This window comes from Lithobates pipiens, unplaced genomic scaffold, assembly GCF_037356315.1.
Source record: "Lithobates pipiens isolate NorthernLeopardFrog02 unplaced genomic scaffold, aLitPip1_a1.2 Scaffold_3, whole genome shotgun sequence".
Taxonomy (NCBI): Eukaryota; Metazoa; Chordata; class Amphibia; order Anura; family Ranidae; genus Lithobates; species Lithobates pipiens.
The window spans coordinates 64550893-64570640 of NW_027507790.1; positions in this window are offsets into that span (position 1 = coordinate 64550893).

Here is a 19748-nt window from a genome sequence, read left to right on the forward strand (position 1 = left end):
ATTCCATAATGATGCTAGAGACACAAATTTGTTTTCTTTGGGTTGTTAGGAAGCCTGTAAACTGATGTAGTTTCCTTGCTGTGCTTCACTGCCTTCAGAAATATTTATCTCCTATTGCCAAATTGGGAGATTGTATAGTCTTATTTATTCTGGTCCGATGACACCATAAAACTCATCTTAACTCCTTGTGACTCTTCTTCACTACACTCTTCTGTAACTGCTCGATGTTGTGTTTTTTCATGCCTCAAAGTATAGACTACCTATAGACTATCTATTTACCACTTGATATGCTTTTATTTGTTATTGAGCATTTAATGGACAATATATATTCTCAAAAGAAAAGGCAGTAACTATACTTGATGCCTTCGAAAATGATATTGTTATCTCTGACTATGAAAGGTATTTACAACTGTGCTGCTTTGAACGTTACATCCAGCAACCTTTTTATAGTGTTGCTCACTGATTTACTGGCTGTACTGTTGCTATTTAAAGTGTTAATACACACAACAGCTTAACATAATGATATATCCACACCAGATAGATATCAGATTGTTAAATTATAGTAATAACTCCTGCGGTTGAGTAATAGCGTTTTAAAGTATTACAGTAGCCTTAGGGCTTGTTTATACTTGGGTTGCCTTCTGAAGAGTGATCCGCAGTTCATTTTTTTTTAGAAGACACTTGACAGGGAATGAGGGGGTGTTATGTCACCTCCTCGCTGCCTGTTTGAACCCCTAAAATTCCACACAACCATCATGTGCATTGGATATGGTTGCAGCGCTGGCCATTTCAGTTGACAGTACCGCCCACCAAGCATGACAGTAGCATCACGGCCACTGTGTATGTACACACCTGACTACTGACCACTGTCAAGGAAAAAAGAAAACAAATGCAGCCATAACATCTATGGGCCCATTTACACTGCAGTGCATATTGTTTCATACTGCAGTGCACTCCTAATGCATTAGATAGATAGATAGATAGATAGATAGATAGATAGATAGATAGATAGATAGATAGATAGATAGATAGATGCATTTTTTTAAGCACATTTACATACCATTAGTGCATTTCTAGCGTTCTAGCAGAGTATATAGTGTTTTTAACATGTTTTTAATGCTTTTTTGATGCATTCCATGAATATTTATCACATCATTTCCTGTCTCCATTTATTGGGTTATGAGTGGAGAGAGATGTGTGCTGGTGTGCTGTGCTGTTCTGCTGAAATGGAGTTTTCATTTTTGATGATTGTTCTAGTTGTGATGGCTTTGAAACGGATGCTCAAGAGGAGAAGTAACAAGAGATAGTGGATGCATCCTATTTTGCAGCACTGGGATTCCAGGGGACATTTTTATTTGCCTTATAACGCAATGCAGTGCAGTTTTGATGCATTTTAGCAGCATGTTTATTGCATTGCCATTCATTTCTATGGTAGCTGTGTTTTTGATGTGCTTGAAAATCAGCATACAAAAGACGCTGCTTGCAGGATTTTTTACAATGCACCACCAACGCAGCACACTGATGGGAATGGGTAGATAGGCTTTCATGGGAAATAATTTCTATTGCGCTACTGTCACACTGGAAATGTACGTTCCAGTGCAGTTAAATGGCACTAGTGGGAAAGGGGCCTAAGACTGGGAAGCTGCAATGTAACAGTTTTTCGTTCTTGAGTTTAGATATGTTTTAGGCCTTAATGCTTGTGGTTGGGGAGGGGGGGGGGGGTTGAAAATGCAGCTCAGTCACATGTTTTCACTGCCCCTTCTTCCCCCCCCCCCCCCCAAATCACAAGTATAAAGGCCTAAAACATATCTTGCAGACAGTTCAGTTAAAATACAATTCAATACAAGTGGAATCAGAGGTCCCTGCTCATTAAAGCTTACAATCTAAAAGGGAGGGTAAAGTGAAACAAAAGATAATAACTGTGGGAGATGAGCTGATGGAGAAAATAAACATACAGCTGTTAGTTGTGGGTAGGATAGGTTTCTCTGAAGAGAAGGGTTTTCAGGGATTGTCTAAAAGCTAATAGAGTAGGAGTTAATCGGAAAGATTGAGGTAATGAGTTCCATAGGATTAAAGAAACTCTGGAAAAGTCCTGAAGGCGAGCATGGGAGGAGGTGATAAGGGAGCTAGAAGCAGGAGGTCTTGAGAGAAACGAAGAGAATGATTGGTTTGGTATTTTGAGACTAGGCTAGTGATGTAGCTGGGGGCTAAGTTGTGGATGGCTTTGTAAGTAGTTGTCAGTATTTTGAATTTAATTTGTTGGGTTAGCAGAAGCCAGTGGAGGGATTGACAGAGAGGTGAGGCAGATACTGAGTGGTTGGTAAGATAAATGAGTCTGGCAGCAGCATTCATGATGGAATTGAAGGGGGGGTAGACTATGTAGATGTAAGCCAATGAGAAGGGAGTTGCAGTAGTCGAGAGATGACCAGGGAGTAAAATAAGAGCTCTGTTGTGTCATTGGTTAGAAAGGGGCATGTTTTGGAGATGTTGTGGAGGTTGAGGCAGCAAGATTTGGACAGTGATTGGACATGGGGCTTAAAGGAGAGTTCAGAGTCCAGGACTACACCTAGAACCTTGGCATGCAGGGATGGTCTTATGCCTTGTACACACAGTCGGAAATTCTGACAGAAAAGGTTCAATCGGATTATATTGTCAGAAAATCCGATCGTGTGTGGGCTCTATCGGACTTTTTCCATCTGAAAAAATTTGAGAGCAGGATCTCAAATTTTACAACAAAAAAATCAGATTGGACTTTTTCCAATCATTTGTAGAGAATTCTGATTGGACAAAGTGCCACGCATGCTCAGATCAAATTATGAAACCAAAGCTATTGGCTACTAGCCTCAACGTCATAACGAACGAAAGTCATCACGTTCCGAACGATCGGATTTTCTGACAACTTTGTCCGACTGTGTGTATTCAACACAAGTTTCGGACAAAATCCGTCATTAAAAAAAAAAAGACCGATTTTGTGGTCGGAATGTCCGACCGTGTGTACAGGGCATTATAGTTGTGCTATCAATTTTGACAGAGAGATCAAGGGTGGAGTCACCATTTAAGGTAACAACGTTTTTCAATGTGTCAGTATTTAACATACCAATAGGAACAAATCAAGAGATATTCATTGTTTGCATATGTTTAAATGGACACTAATGATTTTTGTGCCTGCAAAGCATTCTTGTTTCTTTTTATTCAAAGTACACTGTCACTGACCTTTCCATTTACTGAGCAAATTGCATAAAACAGCATCAACATGTGTTAATTTATATTTTCCACTTGTTAAAATGTTGCACTCTAGCAGTCCCTAAAGGCAGAAACCAACATTATGCAAATTTTGACTTTCAGAAAAACCAGCACTGAGAAAAAGCCCTGTTGCATCTCAAGTCTCAATAATATACTAATACAATCCACTCAATTACAAAAAAGTTCCAGTGCCATTATAATGAAGCTTCTGTTTGTGGTGTGTGATACATTTACTGATTGAAGTCTATCTGCACCAACCATGCCATTTTCTATAGTGAAATAGAAACTGGTGCACGGTCTTCTCCAAATTAACATACGAATTGCATCCGTTTTTAGTATAGACAACTGCCACAGACTGCCACCAGATCGGACTTGGCATACGGTGTGTGAGCTGTCAGACAGCTCACATCCCTCTCTCACAGCCACTCTCCTCTCTCCAAATCTGAGCTTGAGCAGGGGGTAGGGATGGGCAGAGGACTGCTCTTGGTGCTGTGTCTGTCACTGACACAGCATAGAACTGAAAACAGATTTAACCAAATTTACAAAGGGGCTTGCACCTCTTTTGCTAATTGTGTTAATTAGTAGCAGGATCTGCAAAGTATATTAAGTTTAGAAGAGTTGTGCAAGCGTCATGCTAGCATCACTCTGTAAATTCCCCTATTATACTTACGTGAACAACAAACAAACAAATGTATTATTTAATTTATTTACAGAAAACATTTAAACATTAATGGGCAAATATATTTATATTGCATATTGTATTATATTGACTCTGACATGTTGAAAACATTCTTTTCATGTTACCTATCCAGATCCGTGTGTTTTAAATGGCAATAGCCTATTTTCCAGCAGAAAGTGTTGGTGAATGTCACATTCACTGTTTTTTTAAATAGATCTATAATAGTCTAGGCTGGACTATAGTTTTCTTATATATTGACACTGGATGTTCACATAAAGTAGAAGTGAACGCAAGTGTCAAAAACCCAAGTACAATAGCTGAATTTCAACTACGGGATAGATAGCATTAATTGTTTTGTTGCAAATAAATCTTGGTGATTACCCTTTTTTAAAAAAAATTATAGTGGTCACTGACCACTCACTGTGCGTTTCAATGTCTGCATGGCTAGAGTGATGGATGACAAGAACCCACAGCCAACTATCATTGAGACTTTGCCTGCAAAAATTATACTTGCAGGCATGCTGCGCATCAGCAGGACAGCCTATATTTTCCCATGGAGAGTACATGACAAGGCAAGTATTTCACAGAAGGATTATGTGGAAAATCAGGTGAATTTTATGGTTTGAGAGTGAAGAGGCTGCTAAATGTGTAATTTAATTCTTAGGGATTATATACACTTTAATTACACTATGTGTTTGTAAGCATTTGGCATTTTGATGACAACGTAGGGACTAGCCAGAGAGGGATCATGCAGACGGCAAGCTCCAGCATGTATTTCAATATATATGAACTACATTTTTATTCAAAGATTTGCAAAAAGTGTACAGAAATAAAGAACTGTGCAGAGATTTAATTCAGAATAATAGGTGTTAACATGTGGTGACAACAAACGAGCACCTCATATAGTGTGCACATACATATTTTATTTCTATGGAAATAATAAATGTGTATGAAATATTGCATATTTTTCAAACAATCTGTACATATATGTGTGTGTGTATATGTGTGTATGTATATATATATATATATATATATATATATATATATATATATAAAGCAGTACACATTTCCTTCAAATAAAGGTCATACAAAAGGTTAGCTACATCAATAGCAATTATGTAACCAATTAACTTAGCATGCTAGTGCAGTACAGCAGAATATGTGTTGTGTAAGAATTTCACGTAAGCCCTGTACACATGATCCGTTTTCCCGTTGGAATAAACTCTGAAGGTTTTTTCCGACGGAGTTCGGATGGAATTCTGCTGAAACTATCTTGCATACACACGATCACACCAAAGTCGCGTAAAGGGCTTTTACTATTTATACGCATATATCTCTTATTGTATTGATACTATGCTTCAAGCATCACAATTATATGTATATGTGTATTTCTGTTTTTACATGTAATACCATACATTTTTACCTATTTAGTGGAGCTCAGTCTTTGACCACTGCGTCACTTATTTCATCCTCTTTTTTATTAATAAACATTTACAATATTAGTCTACCTTCTACATGTCATTGTTATTTATATTATACAGGTTAAACTTTGCTGGTAAAAAGCCCCACTCTGGGGACACCATTTTCTTTTTAGTTTATAACATACCAGGGGTGATCAGCGCCCTCTGACCCCAATTTCGGGGGTGTTACCGTTCTTTCTGTCTAGTTCTTCAAATCCGGGTGGTTAAACACCCTTCCCCATTCGGTAACGCAAGAGGTCTGGGACTTGAGCTCTACTTGGTATATTTGTATTTGGTACAATTCCTCATCGTTGTTTTTTCGTTTGTTGATAATATGAATAGCTTCCAGGGTGATGATTGGAACCATTTAATGTCCAGCTATGAGATTGAATTTGAAAATGGTGATCGAGTGGAAACGGAGATCTCCACTCCTTTGTCAAAATTCACCAAAGTGCTAGAGAAGAAGTCGGCACTTTTCTGGCACACAAAATCCTTTGAGAGATACATTGATAATAATCTTTGTATCGTAAGGATACTGCCGGGAATACTATACTTTATGCAGACAGCTTCCATCCAATAAACCTTAAGAAGTCTATACCCTATGGCCAGTACCTGCGGTTGCGCATGAACTGTTCGGATGATGCCCTTTTTTAGGGCCGAAGCTGCCCAATTACAGACAAGACTTTTAGCCCGTGGCTATAGTCGGGTATGTCTGCGTAAGGCGTACAATCGAGCACTGGCCCAATCTCGTAACAATCTTTTACACCCTGGGGCAGCCAGTAGATTTCTCCTTTTGTGTGCCCAGTTTACCTGTAGATTACATGCTCATTATGAAATGTTCTTCATTTATGTTTATTCATTGTTATTCTTTACTTGTGACATGTTGTTACTAAAATATACTTTTTTGGATTTATTATCCCTTATGCTGTACGACGGAAGGTCCGGTTGCACTTTCCCATTTTTTCCACTAGATGGTGCCATGTGAGGTTACCTCTCGTCCTTATCTATGTCGATTGGATGGACCAATGGGGTATGGCTTCACGACCAGAAGAGGGGGGTGGCAGTGGCGCGCACATACCTCTCCCCATTAGGTCCCGGGGTACGAACGGGTGAGCGCTGCCCGTCTACCCGGGACGATAATTTCTGGTCGGCGGCATTCCGAACGGTATCGGACCGGTGGCCTCGCTGCGCACGCGCGTTCTACGCGTGCGACGCGACGCACTCATGTCACGCTGGTGCGACGCTACCGTGCACTCTCCCGCCCTATCAGGAGAGTCATTTCCGGAATGCCGAGGGGACCACATCCGGTTGTCTTTCAGGCAACCAATAGTGGTTATGGGTTAACGGGTGGAGACTTTGATTGACCCATTAACCCCACTTGGGCTATTTATACCCCACCCTTTCACACTGCACATCATTTCTTCACCCACAGGAGCACACGCACATCGTTTTTATGCAACTGGGTAAGTCCCTGGGTTCTTTTACCCTATGCTGTTCCACTTTTTCTATTGCACTATATACAGCTCTGTTGGCAGGAGTATAAGACTATCTCTTGTCTACTTGCAGACTCAAGACCTCTCTCACCCTATGGAAACATACTAATGTGAAGGGCTGTATTATAAAGGTCACCACTTTTAAGCCACTTTACCACTAATTATTTGAGTGTTTTCCTTCTGGCCCTGTTGTCCAATGTGGACCCATTGGAAATTGGCTACAGGTATATATACATTGTTTTATCCCAGCACCACTGTGGTCACGCTGGGATATTCCAAAGCTGTTACACCACTCCACTTTCTTTTCCTATTCACTCTTCTCTTTAGTCATGTTCACTGTTTGTTCATTTTTTGCAGTGTTGTTTGGCACCAGTTTGTAGTCCCTTCACCCCTTTTTCCCTTTCTTTTTCTTTTTCTTTTCCACTCTTGTCCTTTGTCTTCTCCCCTTTCCCATCTTTTTTATATATGGTGTTTCGGTCTGGCGTTGGTCTTTCTTTTGGGCATTTTTCTTTTGGGCATCTGCTCACACTCTAACTGAGTGAAATATCCCACCCTGAAATGGTAGGATTCACTTGACATATGTGTATCCTTGACGTGTGTATACCATTGACACTGCATGCGGGCATGTTCTATCTCTCTATACAGAGGTGATAGTTTCTGAATAGGGCCCCTGTCCATATATACATATATATATACATATGTCTTATATCCTTTCCTTCTCTGTAGGTCGCCCCCTCTCCTAATCCCGTTCACCCATACCCATACCTTCCTCCATTATTGTGTTTTGGAGGTGGTAATATGGATGTGATCCCTTGCAAGCTTTTTACCCTTTGGATCCATTTTCCTTGCTCTTCCCCCGTTCTGGGTAGAGCTAGCCATCTTTTTCCATCCACATAAGGTCGGCACATCCATGAAGATTATGGGAGAATGCACGGAATCCTGTCCGGTCTTTTAAAAGAGGATTTCCTTTGTGATCAATATAGGTATTTATTGTTACAATATGTATCACTCGATTGCTAACTGTGTAATCTTACAATGTTTTGATATATACTCTGCCTACAGCAGATTATTTTTAGCACAACACAGTGCATCATGTATTGTGATATATATTTATGCTTGTTTTCTTTTTTCTTTTTTTTTTTTTTTTCCTTTTTTTCATAATAGATAGTAACCTTCTGAAGAAGACCCCTGGGTAGGTCGAAACGCGTAAAGGGCTTTTACTATTTATACGCATATATCTCTTATTGTATTGATACTATGCTTCAAGCATCACAATTATATGTATATGTGTATTTCTGTTTTTACATGTAATACCATACATTTTTACCTATTTAGTGGAGCTCAGTCTTTGACCACTGCGTCACTTATTTCATCCTCTTTTTTATTAATAAACATTTACAATATTAGTCTACCTTCTACATGTCATTGTTATTTATATTATACAGGTTAAACTTTGCTGGTAAAAAGCCCCACTCTGGGGACACCATTTTCTTTTTAGTTTATAACATACCAGGGGTGATCAGCGCCCTCTGACCCCAATTTCGGGGGTGTTACCGTTCTTTCTGTCTAGTTCTTCAAATCCGGGTGGTTAAACACCCTTCCCCATTCGGTAACGCAAGAGGTCTGGGACTTGAGCTCTACTTGGTATATTTGTATTTGGTACAATTCCTCATCGTTGTTTTTTCGTTTGTTGATAATATGAATAGCTTCCAGGGTGATGATTGGAACCATTTAATGTCCAGCTATGAGATTGAATTTGAAAATGGTGATCGAGTGGAAACGGAGATCTCCACTCCTTTGTCAAAATTCACCAAAGTGCTAGAGAAGAAGTCGGCACTTTTCTGGCACACAAAATCCTTTGAGAGATACATTGATAATAATCTTTGTATCGTAAGGATACTGCCGGGAATACTATACTTTATGCAGACAGCTTCCATCCAATAAACCTTAAGAAGTCTATACCCTATGGCCAGTACCTGCGGTTGCGCATGAACTGTTCGGATGATGCCCTTTTTTAGGGCCGAAGCTGCCCAATTACAGACAAGAATTTTAGCCCGTGGCTATAGTCGGGTATGTCTGCGTAAGGCGTACAATCGAGCACTGGCCCAATCTCGTAACAATCTTTTACACCCTGGGGCAGCCAGTAGATTTCTCCTTTTGTGTGCCCAGTTTACCTGTAGATTACATGCTCATTATGAAATGTTCTTCATTTATGTTTATTCATTGTTATTCTTTACTTGTGACATGTTGTTACTAAAATATACTTTTTTGGATTTATTATCCCTTATGCTGTACGACGGAAGGTCCGGTTGCACTTTCCCATTTTTTCCACTAGATGGTGCCATGTGAGGTTACCTCTCGTCCTTATCTATGTCGATTGGATGGACCAATGGGGTATGGCTTCACGACCAGAAGAGGGGGGTGGCAGTGGCGCGCACATACCTCTCCCCATTAGGTCCCGGGGTACGAACGGGTGAGCGCTGCCCGTCTACCCGGGACGATAATTTCTGGTCGGCGGCATTCCGAACGGTATCGGACCGGTGGCCTCGCTGCGCACGCGCGTTCTACGCGTGCGACGCGACGCACTCATGTCACGCTGGTGCGACGCTACCGTGCACTCTCCCGCCCTATCAGGAGAGTCATTTCCGGAATGCCGAGGGGACCACATCCGGTTGTCTTTCAGGCAACCAATAGTGGTTATGGGTTAACGGGTGGAGACTTTGATTGACCCATTAACCCCACTTGGGCTATTTATACCCCACCCTTTCACACTGCACATCATTTCTTCACCCACAGGAGCACACGCACATCGTTTTTATGCAACTGGGTAAGTCCCTGGGTTCTTTTACCCTATGCTGTTCCACTTTTTCTATTGCACTATATACAGCTCTGTTGGCAGGAGTATAAGACTATCTCTTGTCTACTTGCAGACTCAAGACCTCTCTCACCCTATGGAAACATACTAATGTGAAGGGCTGTATTATAAAGGTCACCACTTTTAAGCCACTTTACCACTAATTATTTGAGTGTTTTCCTTCTGGCCCTGTTGTCCAATGTGGACCCATTGGAAATTGGCTACAGGTATATATACATTGTTTTATCCCAGCACCACTGTGGTCACGCTGGGATATTCCAAAGCTGTTACACCACTCCACTTTCTTTTCCTATTCACTCTTCTCTTTAGTCATGTTCACTGTTTGTTCATTTTTTGCAGTGTTGTTTGGCACCAGTTTGTAGTCCCTTCACCCCTTTTTCCCTTTCTTTTTCTTTTTCTTTTCCACTCTTGTCCTTTGTCTTCTCCCCTTTCCCATCTTTTTTATATATGGTGTTTCGGTCTGGCGTTGGTCTTTCTTTTGGGCATCTGCTCACACTCTAACTGAGTGAAATATCCCACCCTGAAATGGTAGGATTCACTTGACATATGTGTATCCTTGACGTGTGTATACCATTGACACTGCATGCGGGCATGTTCTATCTCTCTATACAGAGGTGATAGTTTCTGAATAGGGCCCCTGTCCATATATACATATATATATACATATGTCTTATATCCTTTCCTTCTCTGTAGGTCGCCCCCTCTCCTAATCCCGTTCACCCATACCCATACCTTCCTCCATTATTGTGTTTTGGAGGTGGTAATATGGATGTGATCCCTTGCAAGCTTTTTACCCTTTGGATCCATTTTCCTTGCTCTTCCCCCGTTCTGGGTAGAGCTAGCCATCTTTTTCCATCCACATAAGGTCGGCACATCCATGAAGATTATGGGAGAATGCACGGAATCCTGTCCGGTCTTTTAAAAGAGGATTTCCTTTGTGATCAATATAGGTATTTATTGTTACAATATGTATCACTCGATTGCTAACTGTGTAATCTTACAATGTTTTGATATATACTCTGCCTACAGCAGATTATTTTTAGCACAACACAGTGCATCATGTATTGTGATATATATTTATGCTTGTTTTCTTTTTTCTTTTTTTTTTTTTTTTTTTTCCTTTTTTTCATAATAGATAGTAACCTTCTGAAGAAGACCCCTGGGTGGGTCGAAACGCGTAAAGGGCTTTTACTATTTATACGCATATATCTCTTATTGTATTGATACTATGCTTCAAGCATCACAATTATATGTATATGTGTATTTCTGTTTTTACATGTAATACCATACATTTTTACCTATTTAGTGGAGCTCAGTCTTTGACCACTGCGTCACTTATTTCATCCTCTTTTTTATTAATAAACATTTACAATATTAGTCTACCTTCTACATGTCATTGTTATTTATATTATACAGGTTAAACTTTGCTGGTAAAAAGCCCCACTCTGGGGACACCATTTTCTTTTTAGTTTATATATATAAAGCAGTACACATTTCCTTCAAATAAAGGTCATACAAAAGGTTAGCTACATCAATAGCAATTATGTAACCAATTAACTTAGCATGCTAGTGCAGTACAGCAGAATATGTGTTGTGTAAGGATTTCACGTAAGCCCTGTACACATGATCCGTTTTCCCGTTGGAATAAACTCTGAAGGTTTTTTCCGACGGAGTTCGGATGGAATTCTGCTGAAACTATCTTGCATACACACGATCACACCAAAGTCCGACCGTCAAGAACACGGTGATGTACAACACGTGCGACGGGACTAGTAAAAGGAAGTTCAATAGCCAGTAGCTAATAGCTTCCGTCTCGTACTTTCGACGGGACTAGTAAAAGGAAGTTCAATAGCCAGTAGCTAATAGCTTCCGTCTCGTACTTGCTTCAGAGTATGCATAATTTTTGGTCTGTCGGAACAGCATACAGACGAGCGGCTTTCCCGATAGCAATTAGTTCCGTCGGAAATATTTAGAACATGTTCTATTTCTAGGTCCATCAGAATTTTTTACATAAAAAGTCCAATGGGGCATACACACGATCGGAATATACGATGCAAAGCTCTCGTATGACTTTTTCTGTTGGACATTCCGCTTGTGTGTACGCGGCATAAGATATTTCAAGTTAAACAAAGATCAGGCAACTGTTATTGATACTGTATGTATGGCTACCATGTATTAACAGAGACCAACCAGTCAGTGTCAATAGCTGCCTATGCCATCCAGTGCAGAACTGTGCTCTTAAAAAGCCTCCATGCTATAATTGCTACCTCTACCGTCTGATGTAAAAGGCAACATATAGTTTGATTTCTAAAGTCCAAAAAAAAACACTGAAAATAAATAAAATCTCAGCCATTTCGAGAATGCATTGTTTTCAGTCAGTCAATACCGGGCTCCAATAGATTGGAAACACGGGAACAGCAAGACACAACCTGCTTTTAGGCAGAAACGCAAGACCTGAATATGTAATAATTTAAATATTACCATAAATACCAAGCCATTGAAACTGAATTAAATTGCCTGTGCAATGCGAAGAAAATTCTGAAAACATGACCTAATGGGGTTGCTTGAGGACTGAGGTTGAGAACCACTGCTCTACACCAAATACAGACTTAAAATGGAGGCAACCAGCAGCGCATGCGCATATTTTTTGTGCAAACAATATTCCTTATGTGAAAAAATTGGAAAAAGTGGCGCTCAAACAAAACAAAGTGAATCCGCACAGTGAAATTTACAAAACTAATATATAAATAACTAAATACAATAAATGAATACAGCAAATTAATACAAAAAATAAATATATAAATACACTCAGTGAATAAGGTGACAAATTATCACTGGCTCAAACGAGTGAATCAAATGAGTCCGATAAATATATAATGTGTCATTCACTTAGTGATTAAAAAACAATTCATAGCAGTGAATAATTGATTAGATGAAGGCCAGTGAATCTCAAATAAATTTTCCAAGCAGAACTCTTCCACCACACCACAGTGTCTGTGAATCCACTCCCCAGCTGTATATGCCTTACATTTTGTGTTTGGCTACAAGCGCTTTGACCCTCTTTTCATAGGGGTTAAATGGGGATCTCAGAATTCCAGTAAGGGCAGATGCACATCTCTTAAACCATTCATATAATAAGTTCCATCAGGAAAGTTCTGTTGGGATGATGAAGATCAACGTGACGAAAAGTTTGGTTCATCAATCCACCTGTAGTCCAAAGGCTGGTTGGGCAGGGGACAGCGGCTGGTAGTGGAAATCCTCAGACAGTCCAAGGTCAGGGCAAGTGGTGGCCAAGCTTAGTCAGAAACAGATCTGAGGTCAGGGTGAATTCATCCTTACTCTTGATGTAGGGTTGCCATCTCTTCCCTTTAAACCAGAACACATATGAATTACATATACTTTTATATGTATATGAGCACTTTGGGATCTCATATCCAGATATCAACACTTCTAAAGGCATGCTATATTTGTTTATTAAAGCCAATTGACACAGGTCCTAAAGGTGTTAATATCTTACCCATTACTTCCCACAACTTTTACTGGCAGGCAAGGCCATCTTTCATGGTAATAGGTAGCAAAAAGGTTCAGGTGCAGAATAGAATAAGTGAACTGTCAACACTGCTATAGAAAGTCCGTATTTTCATGTTAGAGTGCTTTGGAGTTTCCATGGCATATGGAAAGCTAATTTTGGTCCTGTATCCAGGTTACAGTATATTGATTAATGTTAGGTGTACTTTAAGCTCATCATTGTCACTTGTGTATCTAAAAACTGGTCATCAGAAAATCTACTAAATCATGACTAGAGCCCAGGTTTGGTTGGACGCAGAAATCAATGAGAATTCACTAAAAATTGCAATGTAGTTTAATAATAAAAACAATTAACCATTCTACTGGAACACAATTAGAAGTGGTAAAATCCATGCCATTATACTTTAAAAGTATGAGAATTATAGATGCCTTAATGGTGCAGAATCTTCTGTAACCTTTTGCAAGTTGCTTCCAGAATGGTGCTACAGTTACATTTTAGTGCCACAAAATAAGCATTTAATCCACCATAAAAGCAGTTATTGCTTATTAATATGGAATAAATGTTAATCGTTAAGATGCCTTTTACAAATTAATTGTATTTATTGTAGTATAAATCTGCAGCAGTTTTATGAAGGCCTAATTACCCTGGAGCATTAATGTGTGTCTCTAGCTATTTTGTAGATTGTGTCTAAATGCTCGGTTATATTGTAACCCATTTCTGATAAAATGCTAAAAATAGCCAGTAATTAGAAATGTAGACTATTTCATTCCATGGGGAGAGAATAGTTCAGAATTGAGCTGTTTAAAGTAGCTCTTATTAAACTGTAAAATAATTCAATAGTTTGTGAAATCTTTTTAATAATTTTGCTATGTATTTCAAAGATATGGTCTTACTCACTGAAATAAAAACTGTATCACAGTAAAGTGCCAACAATGAGGCTTATGAGATGAGAAGAGCAGAGATAGTCCCCCAACCTATTGACCTAGGAGGTAAATGCTCATCAGAGCTGTTGGGTGTAAACTGAGACAGGACTTGATATGCAGGTACCCAGGGGTGCCTGCTATATGCTGACAGCACTAGACTAGGTAAGTAAAGAATACTTAATGTGACTCTGTTGAGAGATTAAAATAAATTTCATAAGCAGAAGAAATCATCTTTATACTTACCTGTACAGGGGCCAGTTTGAGAAAACTTCACTCTGAAGAAGGGCTCTTGGCAGCATTCCTATTTAGCCCCTGCGGTATGTCAAATAGTGGGTCCACTGGCTGGCTACTGTGGCTCCTCCTGCACAATAGTGGCATACAGTAGGGCTTATCAGAATGACCCACAGAGACCAGCGGGGTGCACACTCTTCCATACACTGGGCATCAGACTGGGTGGCAGGAGCTCTGCTCCAGAGCAAAGTTTCAGTAATCAGGCCACTAAACAGGTAAGTACAAAGCAATTTTCTAAACAGTGTACTACTTATAGGATTTTAAGTTTGAGCTCAGTTAATTACTAAACAACCCACAGTAGAAGAGTAACAGACATCAAACCAATCAAATTACAAGCTGACATTGTGCAATGGTGCAGCATATGCACTTTTTTTAAAGTGAGTACTGAATTTGTTTGTTCCTATGTTCTTTAACAAAGGCAGTACAATGTGGTCTTTGCTTTGCTGAATATCCAGTGGTGTTGCAATTGGGGTGCAGACCGCACCTGGGTGACACCCGGGATGCCAACCACCCATAAAAAATATGGTTCTGGGACAACTCTGGAACTGCGCTTACCAGCTGGGTTCAGACACGCTCTGTGATTTTATGCCATGGGGGCATGCACAGTAAGTCAGTGATATTGTAACGATTCCTGGTGCCATGCTTGAATGAATGGCAGCGCAGCAGCACGGCAGTGGGCACGCATTCCGAGTCCCGACTTGGAGACTGGATTCCAATCTGTCATCCGAGCACCATGCCACTGTGAGCAGCACAGACATGAAGTCTGGGAGACTGGACCTGTGCCATCCATCTATGGCTACTGGAGACTCCCACCACACCACTGTGAGCATGGCCACACAAAGTCCCTTTCTGCAGTCTCTGACCATCTCTTGTAGTATTTCCACAGCAGGGGGATTTATGGCACCGACACTAGTGACTCCACTGTTGATATCTGAGGTTATGTGAGACTTAATTTTGGGTATCATATCTTGGAAAAAGTGTTATATGACCTATCAATAATCTGGAGGCCAATGCTTCTGGTAAATTGTAACCCTAGAGGTGTAGGGTCTTACTGATGATGTGCAGATGCACATTGGATGCACAGCTTAGGATTTTTAATCACCTCACATGGATGTCATCAATTCCAGTTGTTTGCAAATTTTGAGTGTTGAGGTTGGACACTTATGAATCTTATTTCAGATTATACAGTGTTCTATTTGTCATGTCAAGAGATTGGCATTGCTCCAAACCTGCAGTATCAGTCTCCTGCTCAGTGTACACTCTATACACTGTATTCAGGAGCTGGCAGAGACAGAGCGAGTGAATGAAAGACAGGATTCAGCTCAAATCCCCACCTATAGGTCAAACCTTATTCCTACTCTGACATGTTTCACCCACATTGGGTTTAATCGTAGAAGTGAGGACCTCTATGATTAAGCAAAATGTTAGTAAACAGGTCAGAGGGCGTGACCAATGGGCAGGGATTTGAGCTGAGACAAAGACAAAGGGGGGTAATAGATATGGCGCTTATACCTATATGTGGGGACTAGTAGTGTGTTGGTGTATAAAAATGTATTGTATTGTATAGGTCAATTTTCACATGTGTGGCAATATATAATTCTTAAAGTGCTGACTAATTTTGGGCCAAAGTGTATATAATATATATTTTCCAGCGTGCTGGTTCAAAACCCAAAATTTTAAAATTAAATGAAAATTAAATAAAAATACAATAAACTCAAAGTGCACGCCAATGGCAACAGGTTACAATGTAGCAAACCATATAACTTATTAATCTAAATAGCAATATGCAGTTATTAAAGTGTTAATCTAAATGGCAATATGCAGTTATTAAAGTGCGCGTGCAAATAAATTCTTACAGACCTATAGGTGAAGACTAATTGTGATAGCTGGTGGATTAGTCGTGAAAAAAGAATATTAAAGTATATTACGTATACTGTGGTGCCAAACTATAATAAATAAACATATATGAAATATCACGGTGGTAGCATAAACTGGTCTGATAGTGATGCTTTACATAAATTAGTATAAAATTAATAAAAATTAAAAATTAAAATACCATCTACATGAAGCATAAATGTGCTAAAATGATAAAACACAGAAAAATTAAATAAAATTAAAAAATCCAAAAAAAAAAAAAAAAAAAAAACGTGCAAAATTAGTGCAAGAAAATGTGCAAACAATGCAGGCAAATTTTAAACATTGGACGTGATGGAGCAAGTCTCTATTGGGTGGCGGAAAAAACCGCAGGTGCAGAAAAAGGAGGGGGGTGATGTTTTCCAACTGTGTTCTTCACATTCGGTGGCTTAAAAGGGTGTTAAAATTATTATGCTCTCACCAGAAGGAGGACCCCATCCGGGGTGGATCAACATTCACAATATTAGCTATTGTGCGGCTCTCTGGCTTCCTTCCACTTTAAAGATTAGGGATCCCTCGTTCCTCCGTGAGTAGCAATAAGCCCCGTTTATATGGAGTAGAGAAGAGGCACAACCATAGTGTGATACCGTTTTTAAAGAATTTTATTGCAGAAAATAGTTAAAAAATTACTCACAAACAACTGGTTTAAAAGTGCGGTGTGTACAGCTTTTAAAATTCCCGCTGTTGCAATCTCCGTCTGAGCTCGAGGTGTACGCTGCCTGGCCACGCCCTACGCGTTTCGTCACATGGACGTCATCTCCAGATGACGTCCATGTGACGAAACGCGTAGGGCGTGGCCAGGCAGCGTACACCTCGAGCTCAGACGGAGATTGCAACAGCGGGAATTTTAAAAGCTGTACACACCGCACTTTTAAACCAGTTGTTTGTGAGTAATTTTTTAACTATTTTCTGCAATAAAATTCTTTAAAAACGGTATCACACTATGGTTGTGCCTCTTCTCTACTCCATATAAACGGGGCTTATTGCTACTCACGGAGGAACGAGGGATCCCTAATCTTTAAAGTGGAAGGAAGCCAGAGAGCCGCACAATAGCTAATATTGTGAATGTTGATCCACCCCGGATGGGGTCCTCCTTCTGGTGAGAGCATAATAATTTTAACACCCTTTTAAGCCACCGAATGTGAAGAACACAGTTGGAAAACATCACCCCCCTCCTTTTTCTGCACCTGCGGTTTTTTCCGCCACCCAATAGAGACTTGCTCCATCACGTCCAATGTTTAAAATTTGCCTGCATTGTTTGCACATTTTCTTGCACTAATTTTGCACGTTTTTTTTTTTTTTTTTTTTTTTTTGGATTTTTTAATTTTATTTAATTTTTCTGTGTTTTATCATTTTAGCACATTTATGCTTCATGTAGATGGTATTTTAATTTTTAATTTTTATTAATTTTATACTAATTTATGTAAAGCATCACTATCAGACCAGTTTATGCTACCACCGTGATATTTCATATATGTTTATTTATTATAGTTTGGCACCACAGTATACGTAATATACTTTAATATTCTTTTTTCACGACTAATCCACCAGCTATCACAATTAGTCTTCACCTATAGGTCTGTAAGAATTTATTTGCACGCGCACTTTAATAACTGCATATTGCCATTTAGATTAACACTTTAATAACTGCATATTGCTATTTAGATTAATAAGTTATATGGTTTGCTACATTGTAACCTGTTGCCATTGGCGTGCACTTTGAGTTTATTGTATTTTTATTTAATTTTCATTTAATTTTAAAATTTTGGGTTTTGAACCAGCACGCTGGAAAATATATATTATATACACTTTGGCCCAAAATTAGTCAGCACTTTAAGAATTATATATTGCCACACATGTGAAAATTGACCTATACAATACAATACATTTTTATACACCAACACACTACTAGTCCCCACATATAGGTATAAGCGCCATATCTATTACCCCCCTTTGTCTTTGCATCGTTCCACCCGTGGGTGGAAATCAATAGAGGCTGCTCTTACCTTTTAACTTTTCTTTTCTTTTCCTTTCTACATTCACTCTTAAGGATCCATAGCGCAACCCACCCCCCAGTTATACGGGATTTGAGCTGAAGCCTGACTTTTATTTACTTCACACCAGAGTTGAATATAGTGTGTGGTGGTAGATTCTCACAATTCTCAATAAATTTAATCTTGGGTTAGCTGTCACAAATATGGCACTATGGGGTTCATTTACTAAAACTGGAGAGTACAAAATCTGGTGCAGTTAAGAAAGTATTCGGCTTCCAGTTTTTTTATTGTCAAGGCTTAATTGAACAAGCTGAAGTTAGAAGCTGATTGGCTACCATGCACAGCAAACACATCTAAGAACTATTATAGCTTTTGTGATAGCATGGAAACAATACTTTGCTGCTTTTAAATTCATAGTGGAGTTGTTACTCCCATGTTGTAGATAGCATGGCTACCAGCATTGTCGCTGCTGATTTACAATGCCGTAGCTAACCATTCAGCACCTGGCCATACCTAGTCCTGTTTCTGATCTGACAGCACTGCGCCTGTTGCTGTAACTCTTCCACTGTGAGCTGCAGTGCCTGGGAGGAGCATGTAGGACATACATGAAGGAGGATTTGATTCAGTCAGAAAAATCGAAGGAAGTTTTTGTTTTCATGCTTGTGCATAACATAGTACCAGGATTTGGTACTTTTTTAAACATACAGGAGCCTTTAGTTGTATTTTAAGCTACACATCACTGACATGTTACTCTTTTCACTGTGATTTCTTATCATGTTCAGAAGAAAACAGTGCATAAATTCCATAGTGCTTTCCAAAAATTGTGGCTATTTTTTATATTTACTTTTTGAAATGCAGTAGCTGGAAGTCTGATTTTACAGAGCTGGTTCCTGACTGCTGTTTAATCCCTTAGTAGGTATAAGCCCCGTTTGACCTTATTTAACCACTTAAATTCCAGACGCTTTCACCCGCTTCCTGCCCAGGCCAATTTTCAGCTTTCAGCGCGGTCGCACTTTGAATGACAATTACGCAGTCACTGTACCCAAACTACATTTTTAGCATTTTTGTTCACACAAATAGAGCTTTCTTTTGGTTGTATTTAATCACCACTGGGTTTTTTTTATTTTTTGATAAATAAGTGAAAAAAAAAACATTTTGAAATAAATGTTAACTTTTTGTTATAAAACTTTGCAATTAGATTATCTTTCTTCATGAATTTAGGCCAAAGTTTATTCTGCTACATTTCTTTGGTGAAAATAACCCGAATTAGTGTATATTATTTAGTCTGTAGGAAAGTTATAAAGTCTACAAACTATGGTATATTTACAGTGAGAAGTGTAACTGCGC